Below are 6,293 nucleotides of genomic sequence, written 5' to 3' on the forward strand. Positions count from 1 at the left end.
ATTTAGATTGTACTTTTTTTTCTTTGAAAAAAAAAAGGATTAATATGCATGCTGTTATCATGTTCAAATATATATCAAGGACAGAAAGAAATTGGATATTGTTTGTATCGAATTAAGAATCCTTGACATGTCAAGAACCCAAAAGGGTCTCAACGATGAACTCTCACTTTGAGGAATTATGGAGTCTCAATCACATTGAACAGTAACAAATGATAAGACAGAGGTATATATATGGTTTCTATTTTCATGTTTATTTCCATCTCATCACTAACAACCTCTCTAATTGCGTTTTTCATTCAAGGTCCCTTCTTGTCTGACTAACGTAAATTGCACTTTTAAAGTTGTTTGAATTTTTTTTTATATTAAAAAGAAAGCGCTTTTGTAGTTTAAACAATATTTTTTCTTTAACTAGTTTACTCAAACACTTCTATACATAATTTGTAGTTCTTAACATTGCTTTTAAATTTATCTAATTAAATATTGTTTCACTGGTATTTTGATTACCAAGTTTGTATTAAAAGATTTCAATTCAAAAAATAGATAGGACTTCTTTTACAAAGTTTGATCTAGAGACTTATCAATTTAACTTGTCAAGATTTTGCATTGAAACGAATAACTTCATTAATATTCTTACAATCTTGCTTTTGCACCTTTAATTCCTCGGTTGAAACTTTTTTATTGTGCACTTTATGATTGGTGGCTTCTTTCTCCACAACTCTCCAACTTCTTAACATGAATGCCTTGCATTCTTTTCTTAGATTGATCTCAATCTCACTTAAAAAAGTGTTAGTGAGTTTTGTTAATTGTTGAGCAATTTAGCCAATTTGTATTTTCAATTTCTTAAGTGAAGCACTTTGATTTTAAAAATTAGACCTTGTTTCTTCCATGAATTTCTCCAGGACAAGTTTAAGATAAGAGAGTCTTTGAGACTCTTGAGAGGGTTGTGTGAATTGTGGTTGCGGTTGGTGAGAATTGTTTGAATTTTGAAGAATTAAAAGTGATATTTTGTGGGTTTGAAAATGATTTTGAGTATTTGATTGGGAGTTGAAATTGTTTGCATGGTTGAAATTATAATTTTTTTTGTCTTGGTTTTGTTGATTTTTTCACCTAAAATTAGGGTGGTTTCTCTATCTAAGATTACATATTTAAGAGTATGAATCATTTTGTTGTGTCCTGGAGAAGTTCATAAAATTAACTTGCTCTACTTATAATTGATTAGTGTTGAATGAGTCAAAATTTTTACCAAATTGATTTCCGTCGTTCATATCATGCAATGAGCTTTGTGTGTTGATGGTAGAGACTTACTTCCTCCCATTTGCTTAGTGAGTATGGAGAGTTGTTGAGACATGACTTTATTTTAGGCCACAGTATCAAGAATTTTTAGTTACATCACTCCTCTTTATGTCTTCATATTTCTTTCTGAAGAGTAGACGTATTGATTATTTGTAATAATGTCAATGAATTCCATGACTTCACTAGGAGTTTTCATGTGTAATGATCCCCCTGATAAATTATCCAATGAACTCCTTGAGATTTGAGCGATTCTATCATAAAAGATTTGTAATTGGACCCAATCCGCAAATATATTTGGTTGACATTTTTTCAACATCCCTTTGTTTCTTTCCCAAGCCTCATATAAGGATTCTCCTTCAAGTTGCCTAAAATTTTGCACTTCTGTTCTCAATTATATTTTATCAATTTTTGAGGAGGAAAGAACTTAGTTAAAAACTTGCTAACTAAGTCTTTCCATGTGCCAATGCTTTCTTTTGGGTGTGTTTCCAACCATTGTGCGACTCTATCTCTAAGATAGAATGGGAACAAGAGGAGTTTATACACTTCAACGAACACTCCATTTGTTTTTATCATATCACAAATTCGAATAAAGTTTGAAATGTATTGGTTTGTGTTCTCTTGGGAGTTTCCTCCAAATTGTCAATTTTGTTGAACAAGAGTGAATAATTGAGACTTGAGTTCAAAATTATTAACATTGATATTTGAAGTCAAAATACTACTCCCATAATTTTCAGGATCAGGAGTAGTATATGATCCTAATATCCTTCTAGCATGTGGAGCATCATTGGGTTCATTGTTGTTGTGAAATTCTGTCATAATTGTATCTGGGGCTCCCTCACCTTCTTCTAGCACTCTTTTGTTTCTTGTCTCTTTTCTATCCTCCAAAGAATTCTTTCAATTTTTAAATCAAAGAGGAGAGGTTCTTCTTCTTGATTTTCTCTCATGTACACAAGAAAAAAAAAGAGAGTTTAAATTTCTTCTAGTAAAGTGAAAGAAACTCCAAGTTAGGCAATAAAACAAACAGTTAAAGGACTAAAGAAAAGAAAAAAAATTAAAAGCAAGTAAATGACTAAAATAGAAAAATAAAATAAAATAAAAGGTGCATAATCTAGATAATCAATCAACCAGTAGTTTGTTAATCACTGTTAATCTCCGACAACGACGCCAAAAACTTGATACGAGATTTTACAATCTCGCATAACTACCGGGAAGTGCACCGAGTCGTACCAAGTAATAAACTCACGGTGAATGAGTGTCGATCCAACGAGGATTAAGGTATTAAGAAAGCAATGATTGATTGAGTATTATAATAAGAAAATTCATATTGGAACGATGAGCAAAATTATAAACTAGAACTTAAATGACTTGAATTAAATAAAAATAATAAAATGACAAGAAAGTAAATGACAGAAATGTAAATAACTTAAAATTTAAATTGCTTGAATGTAAATACTGGAAAGTAAATTGCAAAAAAAGTAAATTACAAGAATGTAAAAAAAGCAATATAAATGAGCATTAAATTGAAAGTAATTAATAAAAAAGGGAATAAAAAAATAAGGAAAGATCATTGGGGTACAGAGATATTGAATTCTCTGGATCAAATAGCTTTTCAGCTCTACTTCAATCATACAATTATTGATCTTTTGGCAAATCATAAGTAATTAAATTCCAATGTCATGGTAATTCAATCTCTCTTAACTTGATCAATTGCCAATGTCTTGATCTAATTGTTCATGAGAAGAGATAAAGATTGATCTCTAATTTAGAGCCACACAATTTCATAAATCAAGTTATGGATTGATTACGTGTCACCTATCAATCCCAAATCCAAATTCATCAAATTGGGAGAAAGAACTTCTAGTTTAATTCCTATGATCCCTCTCTCAAGTTTTCATAGGATTCAAATGAGATTTAAACTATCTCTCAATAGATTTGAATCCTTGGAATGAAGAACGAAGATTCTTTCTAAAAGAGCAAATGAAAGATGAATTGAAGATGAAGAGTAAATCACAATTGATCCATTAAATTCAATAGAACTCTTTTTCCCCAATGAAAAGGGAATTAGCCACTCATGGCTTATAAAATGTGAAAGGTAAAAAGAGGATAAGAGTGAATGAAGAGAGATTAGAAAGCCTAGCTGCCCCCAAAATGTCCTTTTAATCCTCTATTTATAACCTATCTAAATTACAAATTCAAATAAAATTCAAATTACATTAAATTCAATATTAAATTGAAATTGAATTATTAGACTTGATCCACTCTTTTAAACTTTGGAGAATTGAGGAATGAATGAGAAAATTGAAGCCTAGGAGATTGGATTAAAGGTGAGCCATTAGGTAGCATGCAAAACAGGTTAAATGACACACTTTGCTTCAAGAAACAGCCCAATTTGACCTCTGCTTTACTTGTCGTGGCACGCCAAGTGATGGGAGTGGGACGCCTGCAACATTGCTCTAATTTCATGGCTCAAATGATGTTTTTATTTTGCTTCAGTGTGGGACGTCACAAAATTGGCGTGAGATATGAAACAGGGGTCATGCGTATGCTTGACATTGTTAAAATTATCACTTGTGCGTACGCATGTTTTCACTTATTTGAATAATTGTGCCTACGTATGAAACATGTGTACGCACGAATGCCATAGGACGCCAGGATCACCACGTTAGGCAGCAAAGCTTCTAGGTTTAACTTTTGAATTTGAAAAAGTGTATCCTAAACTTTTAAAGCGTGTCCTTTTTTTCAAAACGTATTTTTAGTTTTCTCCTTTATTCTCTTTTGATTCTTGTTTTATTTTTTACACTTATCAAAGTACAAAATAACTCAAAAAAATATTGATCGTCCTTCAGTGGTCGGGGCTTCGACAGTATCCCCTTTTCTGCTATCTGTTGGTAAACTTCAGTGATCGATGCCGTGAGGGGGGTGTAGTAGGTGAACTTCCCAACTCGGGGAAACGGTTTGGGTGGTTTACTCGGACCGCCGTCCCTGGCGTGTTCCTTTGGTCTTTCTCTGGCTTCGAAGTGCCGGGATTGGTTGTAGGCGGGCTGCCGTTTATTGGTAGCCACAACCCGGCTGACTTCCTCGTCATTAATGTATTCTTTGGCCACGCACTGGATCTCTTGCATTGTCCAGACGGGCTTTGTGGTGAGGTGTTTCCTGAAGTCCTCATTCGAGAGTCCGTTCGTTAGACACAAACTTGCCACTGAGTCCGTCAGACCGTCAATTTCCAAGCACTCGTCATTAAAAGTCGCGACGGCGCCTCCCCCGAGTATGGGAGGCGCTACCTCGGAACCTGTCCCAGTCTGGACCAGCACGAAATCCATGAACGGTTCCCACAGAGTGGAAGGTTCTAATTACCACTATCAAAATTGCCACTATCAAAAGTATTCGGCAGGTCGGGTACCAGACGGTTCGGGTTAGGATCCTGAGGTCTACGCTTGGGATGGTGGAGAGGCTCGTCTGGTCGTGGTTTCCTGGTCCCGGGGGTGCGAGGTCCCGAGCACTTCGTATGTAGAGGGGGGGTGCCACCTGCAAAGACACTCTGACGCTCTTGTCAGAATATGTGCAGGCGGAAAGGAGGTGGTGTAAGAATGTGACGTACCTTGGGGGGGGGAGCCAGTCTCCCCCTTATATACATGTCAGTAGTGGGCCCCTTCAATGGTCAGACCCATACCCTCAAGGGCGCTGTCCTTCGGCTGTGTGCAAGCCGTACGGGACACGTGTCCGGGTCGGGTGGAGGGCGCATTACTGGGCCGGCGAGAACTCGGGTCGGGTTGACCCGCGTGAGTTTGGGCCAGGCCGTAACAGATCAAAATACCAAAAATCTTAATTAAAACAAAGACAATGTCTATCTTGAATTTAAAAAAAAATTACTAAAAATATAGATTAAAAACATAAAATTCCTAATAAAAACACTAAATTATTACTACTATTTAAAAAAAGGAAAAGTCTAGGGGGTCAGCAACTTTGTTAAATTCTGGCCAGCATATAACCAGCAAAAAAAAGTGAACCATTGGATAAAATCTCACACCAATCTCACACAATTAAAACCACAATTGATGACTATTTGATGGCAACAAATCACAACCGTTACTGGCCCTAGCATTCCTCTTAAAAAAATAATAACTAAAGGTTACTAAAATACGCATGCATCAATATACAAATTTAATGTCAGTGAAAGTTTACGAGTAAGGGCTGATAAGTAATTACCTTATTACAATCTAAAAGAAGATATTTATTTTATTGATAGACCTCAAGGAGGTAAAAAGTTAATTTGTCCTAACTTTTGATGAGGTGGTATGATATTCCTCCAATTAAAGGAATACCAAAGTTGAGGCCAAATTTTCAACACAACACCGGACGGAGATGCAGAAGCTAATAATACTTAGTTTGTATTGTCTTTGGGACCGCAAAATATGGGGCACTAGGGATCACATCATGCACAAATTCGGTCTCCATATAATCAATTTCTTAGATCAAGATAGGCCAATGATTTTAAAATATTTTAAAATATTACCAAATTAAATATAATAGAAGTTTTTTTTTCTTCTTTTTATTCCTTTTTATCTCTTTTTTTTTTCCCTTTATTAATTGGCATCATTATAAGGATATATTATTTGTGGGTACGTGCAGGATTCGCATCAGATGTTAAGAAGGTGATGGTGGTGAATGTTTGAATTTTTGTAGTTGGTGGCCACTATAGTTCCGTGATGGATACTTTGATTTACTTGGTGCCCTTATTTATGACCTTACCATATAAAAAAGATATAACCATCCATAAAAATCGTGAACCACACATATATAGTACACGTTACATATCACATATATCATATCATAGATAATTATTGATTGCCTTAGCTATGACTATGAGGGAGGCGTGTGGACGCCATGTGCTAGTGCTTTGGACTTTTGCCAACTTGTGATCTTCACATTGATCATTGATCTCTTCCTTCTTTAGAATCCCCTACAAAAGTGCAATTTCTTTTTAGACTTTATTATAATTT

This window comes from Arachis ipaensis, chromosome B09 (assembly GCF_000816755.2).
Source record: "Arachis ipaensis cultivar K30076 chromosome B09, Araip1.1, whole genome shotgun sequence".
In the NCBI taxonomy this organism is placed as follows: Eukaryota; Viridiplantae; Streptophyta; class Magnoliopsida; order Fabales; family Fabaceae; genus Arachis; species Arachis ipaensis.